Raw genomic sequence first — 23,658 nt, 5'->3', positions numbered from 1 at the left:
TGAGACAAAGACAAACATCAGAAATATACCTAAATTACATATAATCCTGCAAAATTAGTCTTTTTAAGTAATGAGATTGTCAGGCCAATTCTTCAACTGCAGGCTAAGCCAGTTTGAACACTTAACAACCAAAGTGTCAAAACCTGTGTCAAAATGTTACAGTGTAAAAATTACTGTATTAATTAATTTTAACTTCTTCAGCACCTGATCATCTCTCTTTCATTTCTGGAATGCTTGTTTTCTGTGTGAGCCCTGTTTTTTTTTTTTTTTCCCCTCAGAACATGTTATTGCCCCCGCTTTTCCAGTAAAAGCTCTTGGCTTCTGTGTTTCCAATCAAGAACTCCATTAAACAGTCACCGACGTGACTGGTTATGTTTGCAGTTAGTAGCTCTTGGTTTTATCTACTAAGTGGCAGTTTACAAATTCCTGCTAATGCTGAATTAGAACTGTAACTTCTGGAGGCTTCTACTACTCCTATCTTCTTTTCTTGTTCCCCAGCTGCAGATCAGAGATGGAGAGGAGAGGAATTGCAGAGAAGAGATGGAACACTTCAACCAGCTCACCCTATGGGATAGTGGATAAGGCAGGTCACAGTGGTTTGGCCTGGGGATCTGGGACTTACTAATGTCACCAGGCTTCTCCAACCTGCGGTGGCAGAAATTTGGACTCTTTCTGTTCTTAAGAGACCTTCCTGTGAACTGAAGTTCACTAAACTTTGTAACTAAATAAAGTCAGGGTTTCTTAAAATCCCCTCCTCCCTTCAATAGCCCAACAATTGGGTTAGTATTGCTAATGTCTCCATGCAGCTGCTTGCTGTCCAGAACCTGATGTGCCAAACCATATCACTTGGGCAACTCCTCTCAGACATTAACCTGCTCTCTAAATTTGTGATTCCAAACATGTAGTTTATGAAGTCCTAGAAGGGAACATGCTGTGTTGTATTAACAACCCAGTGCTGGCTCCTGAAGTCCTAATGGAAGAAAACTTTTGGTTTTGCAATTTAACCAATGTTCATTTCTATCAAAAACATGTAAGTTAGTGAGAAATTAAAAAAAAAAAGTTAAGTGTTAAATGTTAAGATTACCTATGGAGAAGGAGGAGATTTTAATCCTTCTTTTATAAAACATTTGGAATATTTATGGAAATGAATTTTCATTCCATTAAGCACAATCTCCCCTCCTCAGTACATACATTTATATGAACATATATTTGATGACACTTAATCTGATTCAGGAAAATAGCAAATGCAAGTATGATAGAAAACTGTATGATCTTGATCATGCCTTTTATTGTGAGTAGTTGACAGTATTGATAGTAGTGGTAGGCTTGCATGCCTGAAATGGCAATAGTTAAATAGCAAAATATTTAAAACTAACTTTAATTTGTTCAATTCAATAAGACTAATTATATGAGAGGGATGTAATTTATTAGATTGAGTGGAAGAAAAATCAAAGCTAGTGAAAAACTTCATAGATTCCACTCTAATTTTCTATCTCAGAAGCTTGTAGAAATGTGAAAAGAAAAATGTTTTGACACAAAGGAAAGAACTCAGTTTGTTTTCAAGCATTGAAAGAGGCCTCTAAATTTGCCAGACTTGACTACTTGATTTATTGATGTATTAATGAATACATAGCTTCCATTCCACACTTCCACTTTACATAGATTATCCTGTGTAATCATAGACACGTTATCTGTTTAGTCATCTTGGAAACCCTGTGAGGTAGGTACCAATGACCATCTGCATTCTAAGATAATGATGCTAAGACACCAAGCTGATAAGCTTCAGGCTAGGATTTTAACCAAGAGTGTCTGGCCTAATGTCTCTGGCAGTACTTTGGATTACGATCCACCATCCACTCTTCTATTTTCAATGCGGTGGATCTAGCCTGAGACCTCATGCATAGTTGAAATAGTTTTAAAATTTTTTTTTCTTAGCATTGCTTTCAACCCCACTGTCTTACATGACTACCCTACTTACTATATCTAAATAACTGTATAATTCTCGGAACACTTTGGCTTATCAAGGTTAAAGCAGACTTTCCAGAGACTGTGACTAAGAAGGCTCACCAGAGATGGACTGTGCTGGCTCAGGAAAGACTGTGACCCTTAGTCTGTCTCTACTTGGGAATCTTATAGCTTAGTGTGACTTTTGCTCTGCTGGTCCTGTCCTTCTGCGATGTCTATAATATTCTATCAAAAGCCGTGAGAACTCCAAAAGCTTTTCTCTCTCTGTGCCTTCCAAGGGAAATGGTGAGCATAAAACAGCATAGCTCATTATTTTTACTATTTTGAGATTCAACCTGTAAGTAAAAAGTACGGGGTGGGGGGAAGCAACACCAATCAACAAAGTCATCTTTGCTGTTGAAATTTGTAAATATTATGGAACAGATAGTATTTATTATTGGTCTGGTTGTTGCCTGTATCTACACTTTAAAAGGTTTTAGAGATGTTCGATGGAGTGAGCTTCATATGTTGTTGGTACTAGTTTCCAGCTTTTTGAACACATAGCTTTTCCAGTAGAGTAAAAGGAAGGTGCATCCAATAAAAAGCATACTGTAACTTTTGCATTTTTAATCTTTTCCGAGACTGGTGATAGGGAGAAGCAGGCTTCCTGGTAGAGCTGGGCAGCAGTGGGAACCTCAGCTGAGAATTGCTTCCCTCAGATTAACATGTAGGTGTGTATAGTATTTTCTTGTTACAAATCGATGTAGGGGTTCCCAGCCCACTGTGAGCCATACCATCCCTTTACTGGAGAGCATGAGCTATATGAGAGAGGTAGATGAATGTGATTCAGAAAGCAACCCAAGAGGCAACACTGCTCTATGTTCTCTCTACTTCAGGTCCTCCCTCCGGTTCCTTCATAAGTCCCTGCCCTGGCTTTCCTTAGTGACAGAATGCAAGCGGCAAGCCTTTTCTCCCCAAGTTCGGTTTGGTCGGTGCTTTGCCACAGCAATAGAGAAGCAAACTAGACCAAACCTTGAGCCAAAGTAGCCTTCTGCCAGAGGAGCTTATTGATGGGGAAAATGCAGTCTATTACTCAGTCTTGGCTCACACCTTTTATCACTATGGTGAACTAAGCTATTCTTATTTGCGTATACTATAGACACTTGAAAATCCCAATTTCTGTGTAACTAGGGGCTGGAGATGGAAGAGGCTATGCTTTGCTTATAGGAGGTGAACAGTTGTGAAAAAAAAAAAAGGAGCAAATGTCTTGCTTTCCAGAGACTCACAGATAAGGGTGGAATGTTGTCTGGAGACCTTCCTTGGCCCTTGTGCCAATCCTTAAAACAGTAGCTCAGAAATTATAAGGTTGTACACATGCAGTATTTTCTTCTGTGTTTTTCAGTGCGTTCAGCCCAACTGTTTTTTCATGTACTTTATTGTTTTAGGAACCTTGAAAGGAGATCACTGTTTCTTGTTTTGGGAAGAATGTTTTAAATATATTTTATTTTCAGTTATTTTTCAGGTTGAGAGTCTGGCATGATCTGCTTTTAGATCCTTTCTGAGTCCTCTCCAGATATATTTACTGGCTGCCCAAACTGGTGTTGCTTACCACTATAAACAATGAGTTCTCCTTTGTATTTCTCCATTTTGATTGTTTTTAATTTTTTAATTTCCAGTCTTGTTTTTTTCCTCATGGTCTGACTTCCAAGTTGGAAGAGGAGGCTTCCTTGGCCCTTTCCTCTTTATATCCACTTCTCAATGAATTACCAAGTCATGAGAACCTTACTACAACCCTAAGTTTTATCAAATATATTTCCTTTACATCAGCCAACATTACTATTTGTCTTAAAAACTAAATTGTTTTTTTTTATTGTGTATGTGTGGATTTGATGTCTGTGTGTATGTGTACATATGTTTGTAGTATACATACATACATGTGTGTGCACATATATGTGCTCTGACATGTGCACATATCATAGGACAATTTGGAAGAGCTGTTTCTTTCTCTCTTTCCACTGTGAGGATTGAATTCAGGCTGTAAAGCTTACATGGCAAGCACTAGTCTAAGGCACTGACAAGGAGTAGAAGGTTGTTGAGGGTGAATGTCCCTCTTCACATACAATTTGGATCTCAACTCTAGTTTCCCTAGTAAGACTAGAAAGAAAGAAATAAAACCTCTGTAAATGCCATACATTAGGCCTCCTTGGCAAAAGAATGGAATACTTCATTCAAATACTTCACATTCAGGAGAATGGAATTGCATTATGGTCTTTTCCAAAGATTAAAGCTTGCAAACTTTTGCTTTCATTCTTAACAATTCATCTGAGGTTGTTGATCTCCTGGGCCAGGGTCCACTGCCCTCACAGCCTCACCATTGCGAAGGTTGATTTCTCCAAGCCATGTTGAGGAAATGGGAGGAATAATTATCACCTTAATTAAGTACTGCACTTACTCTTTCTAGAAACATCTTCCCTAATTCATGCGCGTGTAAAGCCTCTGCCATTCAGTCTTACCCACTTTTCTGCGTTCTATCTTTAGCTTCTATCTATCTATCTATCTATCTATCTATCTATCTATCTATCTATCTATCTATCTATCTATCTATCATCTATCTATCTATCTATCATCTATCATCTATCTATCTATCTATCTATCTATCTATCTATCTATCTATCTATAATCTGTCATGAATTTATATCTTTCTATAATATTTGTCTCTATCAATCATCTCTATGTCTGTCTGCCTGCCTGCCTGCCTGTCTGTCTGTCTGTCTGTCTCTCTCTCTCTCTCTTTCTCTCTCTCTCTCTCTCTCTCTCTCTCTCTATATATATATATATATATATATATATATATATATGTATCCCATCTGTCTCTCTCTGTCCATCTGTCCATATGTATGTGTCCTCTATCTATCGTTTGGATACAATTCTGTTTTCTCTAATACCGTTTCTCGGAAGGCTCTTCTCCTTTCCTCCAGGTATCTGCTTGCTCGCCTCCATTACTGATGGTGCTGGCCCTCTTCAACCAACTCAAAAAGACATGACTGTCTTTCTATCATCCCTCCTGGCAGCTGTCAGGATTTGCAGCTTTCCTGCTCTGTGTTTTTTTTTCCCATCAAATTCAAATAAAATAATTCTCAAGTTTCCTATTGAGAAGTTTTAAAAAATCTTTTTATTAATGAAACTAAGGTTCCAAAAGTGAACCATAATTTTCCTGGTGACACTTTCACATGCTCAGATATATTGTTGACCCTATTTGCAATTTTTAGCTCACACACAATTATTACTCATTTTTATATTCTTTCAACCCTGACTAACAGTAAAAACAACCTTCCATTCATGCATACGCATACAACTCTAGGACAGCCAGGTCATGTGCAATAGGCCCCTGGTCTGCTTGTACCATTTTTAGGGAATTTCTTGTCTTGTCCTGCTTACCCACATCTCTTTCTAGAACACTCATCACAGTTGGGGTCCCCTCTGGAAAGTCTTCTTACATATCTCAGGCTGTATGATGTGAATAATCAATGCTGAAGTATCACCCACTGACTATGTCTAGAAATTTCCATTCTGTGATGGTTTCTGATCCTGCTGTCCCTACTCTAGTGTGAACATTTTCTTCTAACTTCTCAAAGAATACCTGGCAAGTTTATAAATTTGGATAAATTAGAATTTCAAAGATATATCTAAAACACAATCATTTTCATTCTCCTTAAATATCCCAATGGGGAATGCCTTCAACTTCCTGCTGGATATCTTTCCCAGAAATTGTTTTGAAGAGTATCCTCCTGTTAAAAGCGCATGGAGCAGCAAATGGAAGCTTCAGGGAACTCCTTTCTGATCTCTTGTAGAACAGAAGGCTTTCCTTCAGAGTCCCTCTTTTCCCTTTAAACTCAAGTGTCACATTCTCTATCTGTACTCTCTCCCCAGCCCCAGGCTTCCCCAGAGTCAGTTCTAGCCCATTCTCTCTCCCTTTCCCTTCTCTGATCTCTGAAGAGCAGCTCTGGAGGTTTGAGATCTTTTTTTTTTTTTTTTTTTTTTTTTTTTAATAAAAACAACATTTAATTGGGGCTGGCTTACGGGTTCAGAGGCTCAGTCCATTATCATCAAGGCAGGAGCATGGCAGAGTCCAGGCAGACATGGTGCAGAAGGAGCTGTGAGTTCTACATCTTCATCTGAAGGCTGCTAGGAGAAGACTGACTTCCAGGCAGATAGATGAGGGTCCTAAAGCCCACGCCCACAGTGACACGTCCATTCCAACAAGGCCACACCTACTCCAGGCCATACCTAATAAACACACTATGTTCCAGATAGCTGCTGTAGTAGCCATTAGAAAGCCCCACCTGACCCCGCTGTATTGCTTTTTCTGTGTCAATGCTTTCTTCACTCCCTCAATGTCCACAGTCAAGGCTCCTGAATGTGGAATTTAGAGATCACAGCCCAGGGGGTTATGTATGTCCTCTGCCATTCACTTCTTTTGTTTTGGGTTTCCAGTAAACGTGAGGTTTGAGATCTTATATCGAGGGGCAAGTAGTCCTGTCAGGATGTCATAACAGACTTATCCTCTGATAGTGAATCTCTATGATCATGTTCCTGCTGCTCAACCTTGATAAACAGAGCCACCCATAACAATATTTCTATCACAGTTTCCTCTACTCACTACTTCTTGTGCTTCTGAAGGCCATATACACACCACCACATCTTATCAAGCCTGTAAAATTGGTAGCCTCTTTCCTTAGATTATATTTTCTCCTCATCTGGCTTTGTGAAGAACAATGTTCCTAATTTGAGGAACTAAGATTGGTTCCTCTTCCTTTAGTATTTCTCTTTCCCATAAAATCGAGGGCATCAATCATTTCTACTGCACAAATCATTTATTACTTTCAAATTACCACCTGTATCAGCTTCTAAATTGCAGAGTTTTGTTATTCGTTGTTGGACAATTTTCCTCCTCCACAAAGAGAACTTCAAAACCATAAATTTCATACAATAGCAGAGAGGAACAGCTAGCCCAATTTTTATTAATAAAGAAGAAAGTAGAAAAAGACAGGTTGTACCATGTTCTCTGAATCACGAAATTGATATCAGTGTAGCCTAGATCCTGCAAATTTCAATTAAGCTGTTAACAACCAAGTCTGGACCTCATGCCTTCCCATCTGGTCATTGATATTATTACCACTATAACACCCTGCTTACTTTACTATTTTATACACGTATAAATGAACTATTCTCTAGTTTTCTTTCCTAGAAAAGGCAAATGGTTTGGAGGTGTTGATTTATGCCCCACTAGTTGAAAATGTATTACTTTGGAAAGTAGATATTACCAAATTTCTCTATACATGAGATGACATTATTTATAAGCAGACAAAGCAATGCAACTTTCTTTCTAATTTGGATGCCTTTTGGCCCTTTCTTCTTCTTCCTTGCTAAAACTCTATATTTCTTTTCTCACAATCCCAAGGGTATGAAGTAGATACTACTCATAATCAATAATTGTTATTCTCACTTGTGTAAAGATTGCTTGAGGCTGAGAATCTTTTTATATTTTTGATTATTTTTATGTCATTGCTCTCCACTGAGTCATTTTCTTTTTTCTTTCCTTATTTCCTTCCTTCTTCCTTTCTCCCTTCCTCTTTCTTTCTTTCTTTCTTTCTTTCTTGCTTGCTTGCTTTCTTGCTTTCTTGCTTTCTTGCTTTCTTGCTTTCTTGCTTTCTTGCTTTCTTGCTTTCTTGCTTTCTTGCTTTCCTGCTTTCTTGCTTTCTTGCTTTACCTGATTACATTCCATAGGACTTTTAGCACACAGTATGCTAAGTAGAAGTGATGAAAAGTGGGCTTCTGTGCCTTGTTCATGATCTTAGACCAAAAGCTTTTAGTCTTTCATCATTGTTTGATGTTAACTGTGGACTTTGATTATTTTTCAGTGTTTTTGTTTCATGTCTCAAACTCTTTCAGATTTAAAATGCTGCTATAGTATTTCTTCTTCCCACAAGACAGCTTTATACCCCTAAAGTGACTTACTGGAATGCTCAGTCATATATGGCTGCAGATTCCATTAAGAGATACATGCACCTGTTTAATTATGATACTTGCCATGACACTTCCCCAGGACTGATTAGTTACCATACATAGACCTTGGCTCACTGGGATTCAAGTGGGAGATTGATAACATACCTGAGTTTATCTCACATTTTAATTGGTCATAATTCATACCTGCATGCCTGTGTATATGGCATTAATTTGTTTTTGCTGCAATGCTGGTGAAATAACTCATTGCCTATGGCCCTTCACTTCCCTTAGACTAAGTTTTGTGAGTGTGATGAATTTAGTATTTCACAGAAAGCTAGTTCTGATAAATGTGACTGAAGAGTAGTTAGGGCCTATGGAATAATTTCATTGTGATAACAATCACGTATCAACAGTCACCAACAAAGTTTGCTATTTAGGGCAGTAGTATTTCACAGCTGCTAATAAGTTCTGTGAGCAAGTACAGCTGTTGTCTGCAGTTGAAGATAACAAAAACAGCCCAGGAGCAGCAGCAGGAGACAGGGCTGCCTCTGTTAGAAACGTGCTAAAGAATCTTGATGTGTATAGTACTCTCCTTGATTAAAGTCAACAAGCATAACTAAATTAAGCCAAAAGCGAAAATTAAGATTTATTTATTTTAATGGGTTGAAATAAGTTTTGGCTTGCTTAAGCTTTAAGTGGAAATTATTATTTTTTAAAATCATGAAATACTTTAGAACTGAAAAGGGAATTTAAGTATAACTACATTAATATTTCTCTGAAGCAATAGGGTCATAATATTATAAACAATGTATAGTTCTTAAAAAATTAAGACGTGTTTTCAAGTCTCTATTGAAAATTAAGTTACCGTGGCCTGACTGTCTTTTGACCGTAGGCACTAATGTAGCAAATATTTAGATTCTTTACAAGGAAGATAAAGTAATGTGTATGGAGCAAATTATTTTAAAAGAGGTAAAATGAATAGCTGTGAAGTCAGGTCAATTGTTCTCTGGTAGAGTTATATTTAATAAAGTCCCAAACATGTATTTCTGGGAAAAATAAATAGCTGAGAGTATGAGGATAATATATTTGGAGTGATTCAGATTCCCAGCATGGTCTAATTTATAATACATTATTCTGAGATGCAATGAATGCGGTGAAGGAGATATTTGGAAATGTGCTAGTCTACTGAACATTCTGATTATTGTCTAGTAAGTAAGAGTCAGTATTTGTTATACTTAACATGACTAAGATTGGAACAAATTTGTCCCATAACAAATTGAAGAAAAGAGAAAGGGAACATCATATTTATTAACACGTACCCTCTTAATGTAAGAATATGCCATGGAAGAGGGGGTATGTTTCTCGTCGGCACAATTTTTGCCTTTTCAGGTGAGAGGTGAACAGAGCTCACCATGAGTTACTCACAGAAGTAGAAATTGCCTAATAATATCTCAGTGATCGGGTTACAGAGACTAGGGCTTGTGTGAAACAGGATTAAGTCCTCACAGCCTAAAATCATTTACACATACGGTGGTTCTCACAATGCCCTTAGCGTAAAATTAAATGGCACCACAGTAAGTTCTGATGCTTTCATCAATGAGTGCTTTAGATTTCCACGGGCACATTGGTCACTTGCTATTCATGCTGTCGGAACAAAAGTTACATGTATGACAAACCCAAACTGTCATTCTACTGGATTAGGTTTTTGAAAATGACTTATCCTTTTGTTTTCCTTATATTATTAAAAATAGGAGAGAAGGAAGGCTAGAAGTCTGGGAGGAGTTGTCGGTTTTGACTTGGACCTCGCCACTTTATTCTGAGTGGTTTTCTTGGACTAGCTACTAATATTCTCCGGTCTCCGATTTTTCACACTTAAAATGAGGATAATACAATACGCTCCTTTTGAAAGTCACGAAAATGAAATCCCCATATAATACCATAAGTGAGTATGTGAGAATGTAAAATTTCTTCTTTTAATTTCAGTTATTGGTTTTTGATAGAATTTTATTTAAACAATAGCAACTGAGTCTTTCCTCAGGAGTTAGATATCCCACGGACACAGAATGCCACCCACATGAGCTACAACTGTTCTCATGTTATGGAGGCCAAATTGAAGGATAAAGACTGAAGAGATTGACTAGAAAATGCTTGCATTAGGACAATTAGTTCTGTTAAAAGTTCTATGTGGTTTGACTTGGAAAATATTGCCACCCATGCCTAAAGACTAGGGTGAAGCAGATAGAGGCAATAATATTCATCTGTGTAGCTGGTAAGAACTTTACTGTGTCTCATAAGTAGTTAAGCCAGCAATAAAGCTTTTCTTCTTAATACTAATTGAAGACAGCAAGCTGTGGCAGCCCAATATTCCAGTTGGACTCTTGCTATTTTCTAAGTGTTTAATGCATCTGACTTTTTTCCAGACTCCAACATGTATACCCATTAAAAGCTGCATAATCGATCAGTGCTGTACCTGAGACTGCCATTTGGTTTCTGTGGCATCTCTCAGGTCTCATGCCTCCCCTTTCCCTATCAGATCTTTGGCAGTGCAGTCTTGGGACTGCTGTGGAATATTTTTGAACATCTTGTGAAGCTTCCTAGTCATTTCAGTCATTTAAGTAATCATTTAGCTCATTCTTTCTTTTTTTTGTGGGGAGAGGTGGTTGATTTTTCTATCACCAGCTATGTCATTAGTTAGGTTTAAGTACTTTGAACAAATATGTAAAAATGTTGACAAATATTGTGAAGAAAATTGGGGTTATTCATCTCTGTCTCCTCCCCTGGCAGTTTGGAGCAGGGAAACCTCCTTTCTTTTCAGAGCTTACAGGGTTCTAAATGCCAAAATGTAAGGTCATACCCAGTGCACGCACTGGCTCTAAGTACATCTGAAGGCACATAGGGAGTTGGCAGAGACCTTAGTGATTGAGGTCAAGTTTAAAGGAAACAGCAGCAACTGTTCAGCCTCCACAGACCTGAGTTAAGGAAACGCAGGCTCCATTATAGCAGATCTTCAGGGATTTTCAAGAGAAACCAGAAACCCTAGATATATATTTTTTTTAAATTATGAAATCATTTGCTTTCTAAAAGCTGTCATATGTATTATGTAAAATTCTGACATGAGCCAAAGAAAACACGTGTGTGGCCTTGATTTGCCCAATGGGCTGTAAGTCTTTGCTAGAAGCCTCATTTATTATCTGTGTGAGGATGGCTCCAAGGCTCTGTGCTCGATACCTTACACTACTTCTCCCAAAAATGCACACACACCCGCCTTGCACCAGTTTGAGCATTTTGCGTTGGTATAACTTGACTGTCAGGTATCACACACAGCATCTCCTAAGATGGGTATCGCCTGCTCTGAAGTCTCTTAACATACAGAGTATACCAGTTACTTGCTATTTAACAAACGTCTATTTTTATTTTATTTAACAAACAGTTTCAGAGCATCTTTAACAATTACTATTTTTTTTCAACTTTTCTCAACTATTATAGCTTCTTTCCTGGGCTAGATAATAAGCACATTGTAAGATATTTAAATTAAAGGAATATATAGATTATCTTGCTTAGTGTCTTCTAGTGAACTATGCATACACAAGATATATTTGTTAAATATTTGGACAGTTACATCTAAAAGTTAGTAACTCCTTTCTGAGTTATTAACCTACTTAACTTTTAAATGAAAATATGCTTATTTTAAGTGTGATTAAAATATTGGACATAGTTAAAATATATTTAAGCATATTTAATTTTAAAAACTACTTCTTAGGTTATCACTAGACACCTTGGGCTTTAAAGTCTTGCTAGTTGACCATTATTTAATTCTAATTTATATAGGTTTTAAAAAAAATCCCTTAAGTATCTGAGCTGGAGGTTTAATTTAGTGGCCTAATACTGGCCTAGCCTAAGGAATTTCTGGGACTCAAGTTTTAGTACCACAAAAATGGAAAGTAAAAGTCAGACTTGTCTCAAAGCTTTTTTCTTCAAGTCATATAGAGTATAGATCTAGTGTGTACTTTAATATTAAAAACACAAGTAACTGGATTGGAAAATTAGATGAAATGAATCACTGAAAAAATTTAAATGTAGGATAATCCAATATTGCAAACACTCATAACTCAACAAAATTGTATAATGAGTATTATTTAAATAGATTTCCTTCCTCATTTAAATATGAATATTAATAAATATTAAGCATATTGACACCATACTATAACTATTCTCACCTGTTTAAACATAATCTTCCCCTTCCCCAGTTACTTGTCTGCAAAGAATTAATTCTTTCAAAATTAGTTGGTTTTAGGAATTATTTGTTGGTATATTCATTATCAAATGAGACACACAGACAGAAATAGATTTTTTTTTCAAGTTTGTATTAGTTAAAAATCCAGGAATTAGAACCAGTAAGGTTTTTTATAGTACAGAAATAATTTGAGAACTTATTCTTAGAACATTAGCGTAGTTAGTTTTAGATAACCAGTACAAGCCTCCTGGAACCTCATTTCTGGATTGAGAGAGAACAAAGGTATGGGGCTGTCACCTTCTGATTCCATTTCTTGACTTCTGTGACTGTCTTAGCAAAAGGTAGCTAGCTGTTGATGAGGACAGTGATGCTAGGAGCTTAACTTTTAAAGAGATGGTTAACACTGCCATCACTGAAAGGTAGAAGTGCTCAGAAAAAGTAAGATATAGAGAGACTTTAAGCTAGCAACAAGAGAGAACATAGCTTTTACTTCTGAGAGAGAGAGAGAGAGAGAGAGAGAGAGCTATAAAGACATATATGGAAGCATTAAGCTATTTAAATTACCAAGAAACACTAAAACAAATATATATGGGAATATATAATGCTGACAGAAGAAATAATAGCCCAGCCAGAACTTATTTCTTCAGCACAGGAGAAATTTCATGTTCCTTTTTTCCTGTAAAACCAGCAATATGATAGACACATAGATGTTGGTGGATAAATCTCTGATCTAGTTGCCCTGCCCCCACCCCCTAAAAAACCAAAGACTAAAGCAATGGTCAAATTAATCACATCCTTTTCCTGTTTCTAAGTAGGTAATCATACATTAAAAACAAGAAGGCTTTAATTTCAATATTGACATGGCTGTGTACACATTGATAACTGAATTGCTGCTAATCTTGTCTTTGAATCACTCTGCTATTTTAGTAAATTTGAATAAAAGTGAATATAACTTGATTGGACAGCTATAGGGGGTCTCTGTTACATCCTGGGCAGACCTGCCTTTTGAGAACAGATATAAAGGGAACACAAACTAGGTTAATTTAAACTCAAACCCAAGGTCAGCTGGCAGAAAGCAAAGACCCCTATGACTTCTCGTTCAAATCCTGGAAGCTATAAATCCTACCAAACTACTCAGGACTTTATTAAGTAAGCCCAACAAAAGATAATCAGCATTGTAATTATTGTTCACTTAGGGACTGAATAATAAGCCTGGTTTTTATTTGTCAAAACAACTGGACTTAAGTCATTTGAAAAAAAAACAAAAACAAAAACAGTCTCATGAATAGTAGAAGGCTGAAGGTTACATAAGTAATTAAAGGAGAATCATAAAATCCACTCACGATGGCTTGAAATCTTAAAAGCATCTGTGTAGCTCTTAGAAAGTCTAGGTTATAAAGGTAATACAAAGGCAAAAGGTAAGGATAAAATCCATGCATATTTCACAATCTCCAGGGTCTCGTATTCATCAAAAAAGTTCAGCCGAACCAAGAAGGAAAATCTAAAAACTCCACATCCCCAAACAACCAATCACGTGACCTTCACTATCCTTGAAATGTGGGCAAGATCAAGATGTGGGGTGCTCCTAAAGCAAACATTTAAACTAGAGAAACACCTCACGGTGTCCTTCTCAGTGCTTAAAAAAATAAATACCTGCCGAGAAATCCCTCTTTAATTATTGTAAGATGTATTTTTACTTCACTGTCTGTGGAACACACAAGGCAAAGTGTTTTATAAGGCCGTTATTATTGAATATTAAATTATTTTAAAGTGTTGTATTTCCTGAAATTATGCTAAATAACTATGTGCAATCACAGAGAAAATAATTTTAAAAGTAACTTTTTGTTGAGTTTTTACACTTTATATTTTGTCAGTTTTGTGCTAGTTCTTTCTTTTATAAATAAAACCACAGAGGGCTCTTCTAAAAACAGTGGTCATGTGTGTGTGTGTGTGTGCGTAAAACAATATGTAGAGTGATCATATGACAACTTTTGTAAATAATTGGAACTCCTCTTGATATGTAAGTCTACTTTTCTCTATATGTGTGCCTTAATTTTCAAAAGCCATGAACTTCAGCCTAGCCTTGTAACTTATATGAACACATATGCAATAGAAAGGGTGCAAAGACTGCAGAGTCATCCTATAGGATACACTCCATAAGCATAGAGCAGAGCAGAGAGTCTGCTGCACATGCCACAGCAGCCTGACTAGCACAGGAGTGCCCTGACAGACTGTGAGCAGTGGTGGCTTACCCTGCAGTTTGATTTTGTTCTATAATGAGCAAATGAGGAAGCTTTCTCTGGTAAATGTGAAACTCACCAATTTGGCATTTTGACCAAGACTCAAACCCTTGGCAAAACACACATTCTGTTTCTAAGAAAAGAGGGTTCACAGAGCTCAGAAAACCTTGGACATCAAATACCTCTTACAAAACAACATTTTGATGATTTAAGTGTAGATGAATGAGACACATATGGATTAAATTTCTCTTAAAATACACATGGGTTTAAAAATTAAGGGCAAAAGTGCTAGGCAAAATGAACTTCTTAGTTTTCCTGACTCCAAAAGGTTTGAAAAATAGTTCAAGTCGTCTGACAAATCCAAGGCTCAACTGAGTTCTTTCATTTCTCCCTGGTAGAACCTACCAGCAGAACTCAGAGTCCATGAATTCCTACCTTGTTCTACGGACAGGCTAGGTGTGCCTTGACTGGGTTTTATGATTGTAACATCATAGGTTCACCAGTTACATAGTTACACAGGCATAAGCCCTAGGTTTATGTGTTAAATTATGGACTGTTCTGCTTGTCATTATATCTACAATCATTGTTTAATTGTTACAGGAAAGCAGCAAAGGCTTTTGGAAAATCATAGTTAAATCTAATGTCTTTCTACTTAAAACAAAATGAAACAAGAAATCAGAAGTACTTATTATATCAAAATATTCCAAAATATTGAATGTAGACTTGAATCAAACATAATGTTCACACAGAGACTTCTAAACTCATTTTCCTAACTTGAAATTCAATATGACATTAACACCACCATTCTCATACCATCTTCTTGAAACAATGAGAATAAACTTTCCAATACCTGTAGCAGACAGAATTAGATGTCGACTTTCAGAATGGCTGAACTGAATGAATGGCCCTCTTTTTGAACTTTGCAAGAATAGACTTCAAAATCCTTTTTAAAAAGACTTGCAACCCTATAGAAAGAACAATATCAACTAACCAGACCCCCAAAGCTCCCAGGGACTAAACTACCAACTAAAGAGTACATATGGAGAGACCCATGGCTCCAACCTTATATGTAACAGAGGATGGCCTTGTCAGACATCAGTGGGAGGGGAGCCCCTTGGTCCTGTGGTGGTTCAATGCCCAGCTTAGGAGAATGCTAGGGTGGTGAGGTGAGAGTAGGTGAGCAGGTGGGTGGGTGGAGGAGCACCCTCATAGAAGCAGGGTTAAGAGGAGGGATGCGATAGGGGGATTTCGAGGGGAAACAAGGAAGAAGGATAACATTTGAAATGTAAATGAAGAAAATTACCAAAAAACAAAACAAAACAAAACAAAACAAAAATAAGACAAAAACTGACTTAGGTGTTGCTCTCCTTTGGCCAGCCCTGGCCAGAAAGGGCTTACAGGTAGCTCTCAGAGTGTAGAAGCAAGTTAAGTCAGATCCTGAGAAGAGGGCACGTTCGGAACTCGTGTCGAAGCCCTGTAAGTCAAAAGCATCTCCATATCTCTCTCAATAACAGACAGGGACTTTATTATTCCTCTTTTCATGGGCTCTGCTTGCTTTAGATCCTATGTGTAAAACGTTACAGGACTGTTGCTCTGATCATTTTCTTCCTTTGGATATTTATTTATTTATTTATTTATTTATTTATTTATTTATTTATTTATTTATTTATTTAGTGAGAAGAGGTCTCTCTGTGTAGCCCTGGCTGTCCTGAAGCTTGCTCTGTATACTCTACTATTGGCTTTTAACATGTAAGTGCAAGAACATTTAAATAACATCACATGAATGAGAAAACAGTATAACATATCGCGTGCACCATCTAGGTAATATTAATCCACCTAAATTGATCCCCTCTCCTAAATCTCATAAATAATTCCATCAGGGGAGTAAATGTTAAATCAAGGATACAGTATCTTCATAGTCAGTTGCTTAATGACTCCCTGTCTGTATCTGGTATCACAAGAACAAGCAGAAAGTTTATCCATGTAAGGTAATACTATGAAAGAAAAATAAGTGATGAATCACAATCAGATAAAATATTCATGGCTCAAGATACAAAGAAATGTAATGACAGGAGAAGAAATACTTTCATGCCTATCATTATTAAAAACTTTCATTTTAAGAATAAAAACTTCACGTGGCAGTCATTTTCCATATTTATTAAAATTTCTGTATTTTCTAATTGTGAGAAAAAAAAAAAAAAAGGAAAGCATGACCAAAATGTCTTTTTACAGTTCAAGGTCAATGAGAATGCCAATGATTCAAGGACTCTTTTCCTCCATCAGACCACCTTAGATATTGAGTTTTGTGTTTAGAAACACACATACAAACACCATATATATCATATAAAACCATACTAAAATTCACAATTATGGCTAAAAATTAATGTTTCCAATTAACCCAACACTAATAATTTTGTTATCAATTATTTCTCACTTTATGATTATAAAATAGTTTATCAATTTCATTTACTTATATCCTTAATTTCATATATCTATGTGCATTGATAATTACCCAACTCGGTTTTCAAGCATATCCCTGCCTGGTTACCTTAGGACAGACTTTTAATATCTACTTGCTCATGATGGTGAATGTTTATCTGACATGTTTATGAGGCTGACCCCGAGTTAAACTTTTCCTGAGCTTTAGCTCATACATCCTTTGCAAAAATACCTGTGAAACCAAGGTATTAATTTCCTATTTAACATTCTTAGAGCCAAAAAGGTAGAATGAGATGAAGCTGGGCTTTGAACTCAATACAGGTTCTTTCCAAGAAAGGTACACTATACCTGGATCAAATAATGTGTTGAAAAGTTTAACTATTTCACTGTTTGATATCAAGTTACTTTGAGAAAAGTTAAATTTGAAAACCCCATAATAACTGAACAATGTCAATATGTTTGACAAAAAGGGGCTTATCTTAAGTTTTCATTTAATTTTTCTCTCTTCTCTTCTCTTCTCTTCTCTTCTCTTCTCTTCTCTTCTCTTCTCTTCTCTTCTCTTCTCTTCTCTTCTCCCCTCCCCTCCTCTCTCCTGCCCTCCCCTCCCCTCCCCTCTTCTGTTCTGTTCTTTTCTTTTCTTTTCTTTTCTTTTCTTTTCTTTTCTTTTCTTTTCTTTTCTTTTCTTTCCTTTCCTTTCCTTTCCTTTCCATTTTCCTGGTAAGGAGGCTAGATATTTTATTCATGTCTATGTTTCCATACTTTCTTGCCCATTTTTTTTAAAAGAACATAGTCCTCTTATGATTGCTTTATGAAAAACAAAAGCAGCTTTATTTAATTTTTCCCATTTTGGCACTTGTCCTTGAATTTGAACTTATATTTTTGATTTATAGAATTGATTTATTTAAGAGAGACAGAAAAATAAACAACTTCATATTGCTGAAGTGGTTCGTGCTTAATAAATCCCCTCCTTTCATGTGTACCCAAAGTCTCATTTTTAATTTTCTCTCAATTTTCATATTTAACTCCATTTTACTTAAAGTTGGTGTTCATGTCTAAGAGCAGTCTTTGAAAATATGAATTTGTCCCTCCTTGCATAGTAGCAATTCATACATCTAGTAGAATAGTCTGTGTGGAGAGTGTTTGATCTGCAAAGCAGCATCTTTTTGTTTCCACTTCTCAAGATCTGCTTTTGGTTCCTTTTCCCTTTCTGCCTGCAGTTGCTAACCCTCTAAGGAGTTCCCAAGTGAAGTGGGAAGAGCAAGCAGCTCAAGGATCTCATTTTCAGCTGCTTCTGATGAGGGAATTCCAGGGGGAAAAAAAGAAAAAAAGCAAAAAAGCAGGACTCTAGAATTTTCCTATTTATTTGCTTATATATTAAAAAAATCCTGGATGGCAATTATTTGCTGGCCTTCAATACTTGAATACTTCAATACTGGCCTTGAAATAGTTGAGCTAGAACTGTAACTCTTTATGTTGACTTCCTTATTCTATGATTATCAAAGATTATCATGTTTAGGTTAAATGAATTTCCTTGAGTCAATAAAGTAAGATATTTGAAAATACTATGCATTCAATTTTTCCAAATGTCTTTTTTCTTTGATTCTATTGTGATAACTCTTTCCAAGCTGCCAAGACTGAGATCAGCACTGATGATTTCAGAGGGTTGTCAATGTGGCAGGTTAGACTTAACCCTTTATGTAACCACCACTCCCCCCAAGGATTGAATAGTCCAGGAATCAAATACTGAACTCTACGAGAGAAAGAAAGAACATCAGAAATCACAAATGAGACTGGATTGAAAAGCCCAGAGGAATAGATGACTAAATAGTATAATAAAACAACAACAACAACAACAACAAAACAAAAACAAAAACAAATGATCAAACAAACAAGCATAAAACAAAACCCCCAGAGGAACCAGTTTACCTGTCTGTGATAGAGGAACGGGGCTGGGGACTTTCTCAGACTGGTAGTCAGGTGGCCTTACATTAAGAAGAGGCCACAGTTCTGCCAAGAGACTGCAGTTCTGTCAAGCCTCAAGTACAAGGTGACCGTTGAGACTGAGAGTCACTTCTGTGAGAGGTGTCAGCACTGGAGGTGTCCACATGGGCATGCTTCACACCAGGAACTGAGCTACACAGGTACAGTTCTGATAGCAGACAGGTGACTTTGAGACTGAGCCACCTGGAGGCCAGATTACAAGATTCTCAAAAGTCCTATCTATCCCCAGCAAAGTGATAACTGCATGAGAAAGTCGAGGGTGAGGCAGAGGTGAACATAAATGATCTGAGAAGGCCTGATGACAGTGTGAAGGATTAAAGAAAACCTTTGGAAGCCTCGAGTTACATCATGGTGGGTGTCTTTAATTGTAAAAAATGAAAATCCTGAGTCAGAGGAAGATGGGGGACTAGAATTCTATTTACTGCTTTAAAAATGGTATTTTTCATTATTCATGAGAATTTCATACATGTATATAACGAAACATAATCATGCCCGCCTCCTCTTTCCTCTTCAAACTCCTCCCAAGCAACCGATAAACGTGACCCTCTCCCAACTCCATGTGCCCATAATGTATTAAGTTCACTTCGTGCTGCCCATATGGGATAGATTTAGGAGGCCCACAGAAGGATAGGTAGTGTACTAGTGACAGCACAATCAAAAGGAGAATGATTCTCCTCCCTTCTCTCCCAGCTATCAACTGCTTCTCTGTAGGACATGGGACGCCCAGAGATCTCCTTCCTCCTCTATAACATGACTGCTTCTTTGCCTCTTGTTATTTTACAAATGAGAATGACTGGGGACTCTGAAACTCAGATCCTGTGGACTCCACACAGCTACCTCCTTCTGGAAAGGCAGTTCATATTTAATAGAATCAGAAAATATGCTGAGTAGTGTTCCCCAGGAACAGCTCAGTGATCTACCTGGCTTCCCCTTCTCCAGCAAGTTCAAGTAGTAACTCATTCCTTAGACAATAGATAAGCAAAGGTTTATAAGCTGTCTGGTTTGTCAAATTGAGTGGTAAGTCAGAAATGTACAAAATGTAGGGAGGGCTTACAGGATTGCAGCACTGTGGACAGACTGACTCTTGACCACCGTTGGCCCAGCACCACGACATAGCAAGTCTCCAACTTGCTGACCCAACTTCTTGTGCCTTCCCACTTGGCCGGCTCTGACATTACAGAGTGGAGAAAGAATCTGCTCAATACATTCGTTTTGTGCCTTTCTACCCCTTTTCTTCCTGTATTAGTCTTTCTTTTTTTATTATATTCTTGCTCTTTATGTATTAAAAACAACTCAATGTTTCTGCTCAGTATTCCACTTGTTACATTTACATATTTACTAACTCATTTTTGTTATTGTATAAATATTAATATCTGGTTATTTTCTCTCCTTCTCAACCTTCCTATCTTCAGATCATTTGTTCTCATACTTAGTCTCGATTATTATCCTTTTTCTCGTTACCATCTCCTTACTTTATCTCAGTCAATAGTTATTTTCCCCTAAATGATTATTTTTAAATTTTGTTGCTTACTCTGCATTATTTTGTTATTTTCTTTTCTATGGTCAATAGTCAATGATGTATCATAGTTAAGAATCAATCAATTTAAAATGTTTTCTGTATGAGTTTTGGTGTAATGATGTTGCTACAATAGTTTATTTTCTCCTTCCAAGAGTGGTACTGGGGACTGAGCACTTAAGTCAAAATTGCTCACACTGATTTCCAAGTTAAGCCAGAGATAGCCTCAACCCACAGATGTGCAAATTGCAACACAGAAGGAGAGCCATGAAAAAGCAATACAGTTCTTTCCAAAGGTCGTAATTTCTCAATTACCAAATGCAAAGATAATGAAGTGGGTGAAGTGCCGAGTCCTTAAAGAATTCAAAGCGTAGCCTGTGAAATCCATCAGCAACTCTGAAGAGGGAACCAGCAAGAAGAGGCATGAAGAAAATCAAGTAAGGACCCAGGGAAGAAAGCACAGAGGAGAGTGTCAGCAGAACGGGTGCAGAAGACATGAAATCAAGTACAGTTGTGAGGGACAACAACAAAGCACATGCACTGGACATGGAGCACTAACCAAATCCCAATAAAATAACACAAGAACAAACATCACTGTCAGGCTAGACCAAAGAAGAGAATGAGTAGGAGAAGTAAAGAGGGAGGAAGATCAAGAATATGTGTGCTACTTCCAGGTAACAGCAATATGAATAAATATAGAGATGTGTGTTTGACAACCAATTTCAAAAAACTTTGATCAAGAGACCAAACCCTAAGAATCAAATTATGAAAAGGAGCCACAGCAACAAAGCCAGCATGACAGGAGCACGAAATACAGACACAGGGACTAATAGAAGAGAATAGAGTAGTCGTTTTCAAGCTGTGGGTTGTGACCCCTTTGAGGGTCCCATGACTCACTCACAAAGGTCAAATATCAGATATACTACATATCAGATATCTACATTATGATTCCTAACTATAGCAAAATTACAGTTATGAAGTAGCAATGAAATAATTTTATCATGGGGGGCAGGGTCACCACAACCTGAGGAACTGTATTGTGAAGGGTGAGAATGACCAGAAGAAAGGATGCAGACCCAACCCATCTACTGACAGACATACGGTTCTTTCAGAGGACATCCAAAAAAACAAACAAACAAAAACAAACAAAAAACAAACAAACAAAAAACAAAAAACACACATTAAAGAAAAGAAAGCCTCTTCAAACGGCACTTGCAAAATTGAATCTCCACAGATGGAATGATGAGACTACATCTCAGTCTCCCACTCTGTAACAAACTAGTTAAAAATTGATCAAATTTTTTAAGCTAGACCCTACACGTTTGAAATTGCTGTGTAATGCACATGTAAAACACTGTATGATCGCAAGCATGAGCAAGGACGTTATGAATAGGACTCCCATAGCTCAAGAAACAATTGTAAGAACAGAATGAAATTTAAGTATTTCTGCACATGAAGTCACGAGACAGCCTAAAGAAAAAGGGGGGAAAAACTTTGACAACTACATGTCCTGTCAGTTTTAATATCTAGAATCTATAGAGAACTGCAAAACCAAACACTAAAAGTCTCATTAAAAATGGACAGGTGAGCAGATAGTTCACAAAAGGTACACATATTCCCCTAATCCCTTTAAAAATACGAGAAACTGTCAAACATCCTTTGCCTTCACGGAAATGGAAGTTAAAAGGACATTAGGATTCTATCTTAAGTCAGAATGATTATCATTAAATAACAACAAAGACACGTCAAGTATGGTGGAGAAACTTGTACTTCCAGTGCTGGGTAAGTACAGGTGGTAGTTCAAAGCCATCTGTTACAAAGTGTGTTCAAGGCCAGCCTGACCTACATGAGAAACAAGTAGGAAAAGAAACAAAAGTTTTCAGCAAACTCTGGTGCAGAGGTGAGGAAAAAGGAACCCCTGCACAGTTTACTGGGAACATATATTTCAGTCAGTGTATAAATAAACATAAAGTGCAGAAAACTAAGCATACATCTTTTCTATCTCAATTCTAGCAAGATCCATGAAGGAGTCTTAAATCAGCATACTACAATCATACTTGCCATGTTCACCACTGACTGTTCATAATCCTTATAATATGAAGGCTGTTTATATACATAGCTGTCCATTAATAGGTGAGTAGCTAAAGGAAATATTACACACACACACACACACACACACACACACACACACACACTACACTGGAGCTTTAATCAGTCATAAAGAAGAATAGAATTATATAATTTGTAGGATAATATATGGATCTAAAGAATATTGCATTAAGCAAAATATCCCAGACTCATAGATACTATATTATTCTAGATTAAAATATGCATATATTATTGAAAGAAGAAAGGAGGCTATGTAGGAAGAGGAAAGAGGTGTAGGGGAAACAAAAAGAAAAGATCTCATATTCTTTCTTATATGCATCACCTAGATTTAAATATACATATAAATGTATATGAAAATGACTCAGAAACAGGAGGGGACATATTCATGGGGAGAAAATGATCCAGCATTTGGGAGCAAAAAAAGGGTGATAGATATGAACAAGATACCAAGATAGTTATATGAAAGTATTTCTACACTTCTTAAATATTTAAAATATTTATGATCTAATATTAAATATTAGTATCTTAAGACAAACCAAAGTTGGTTACAATACATTTCTTATATAAACAATTTTTCATGTTTGCAAACTTTATTCATTAGTTATGTGTAGATTTCTTTAAAAGTTTTAGTTTTGATATCTAGTTTTGATACAAATAATATACTGGCTTTAGAGAAGTGAATAACAGCCTTCTCTAAATTTTCTGTAAGAAGTCATGTCACATTAGTACTTAATTATTCCCAGTTTGATAGGATTCACATGACAATCAGTTTGGACAAAAGAATTTGCTTTGTGAGTTTATGCTTGTAGATCTACTTTTATAAAGAAGTACAAAAGATCCCACTTGTTTTTGTAGTTGTTGTTGTTTTACTGATTAATTTTTTCTTTCAGTGAAAATAGAAATATTCCCCCCCCCATATAATATAACCTGATTATGGTTTCCCCTCCTCTACTCCTCCAGTTCTTCCCAACTTCTCTTCCCATCAAGATCCATTCCCTATCTGTCTCTCATGAGAAAAAAATCCCTAAGGAATAAAAAACTTAGTAAGATGCAACAAAAAGTAATACATCAGAATAGGACAAGGTGAACAAACAGAAGGAAAAAAAGCCCAAGAGAAGTCACAAGAAACAGAGACCCACTGGTTCACACAATCAGAAATCCCATAAAAC

General features: G+C 36.8%; 1 long non-coding RNA gene across 1 annotated transcript in view; it reads left to right on the top strand.

The window, feature by feature from the left end:
• The window catches only part of Gm10732 (predicted gene 10732), a 55,334-nt gene that overhangs the window by 20,492 nt on the left and 11,184 nt on the right, over nt 1–23,658 (top strand). The window contains exons 3-4 of the long non-coding RNA NR_131153.1: nt 9,702–9,892; nt 16,099–16,173. This is a non-coding gene — a long non-coding RNA (predicted gene 10732). The remainder of the gene's footprint in view (nt 1–9,701; nt 9,893–16,098; nt 16,174–23,658) is intronic.

The sequence above is a fragment of the Mus musculus genome, chromosome 13, assembly GCF_000001635.26.
Source record: "Mus musculus strain C57BL/6J chromosome 13, GRCm38.p6 C57BL/6J".
Lineage (NCBI taxonomy): Eukaryota > Metazoa > Chordata > Mammalia > Rodentia > Muridae > Mus > Mus musculus.
This window is presented reverse-complemented; position numbering and strand designations above follow the sequence as displayed.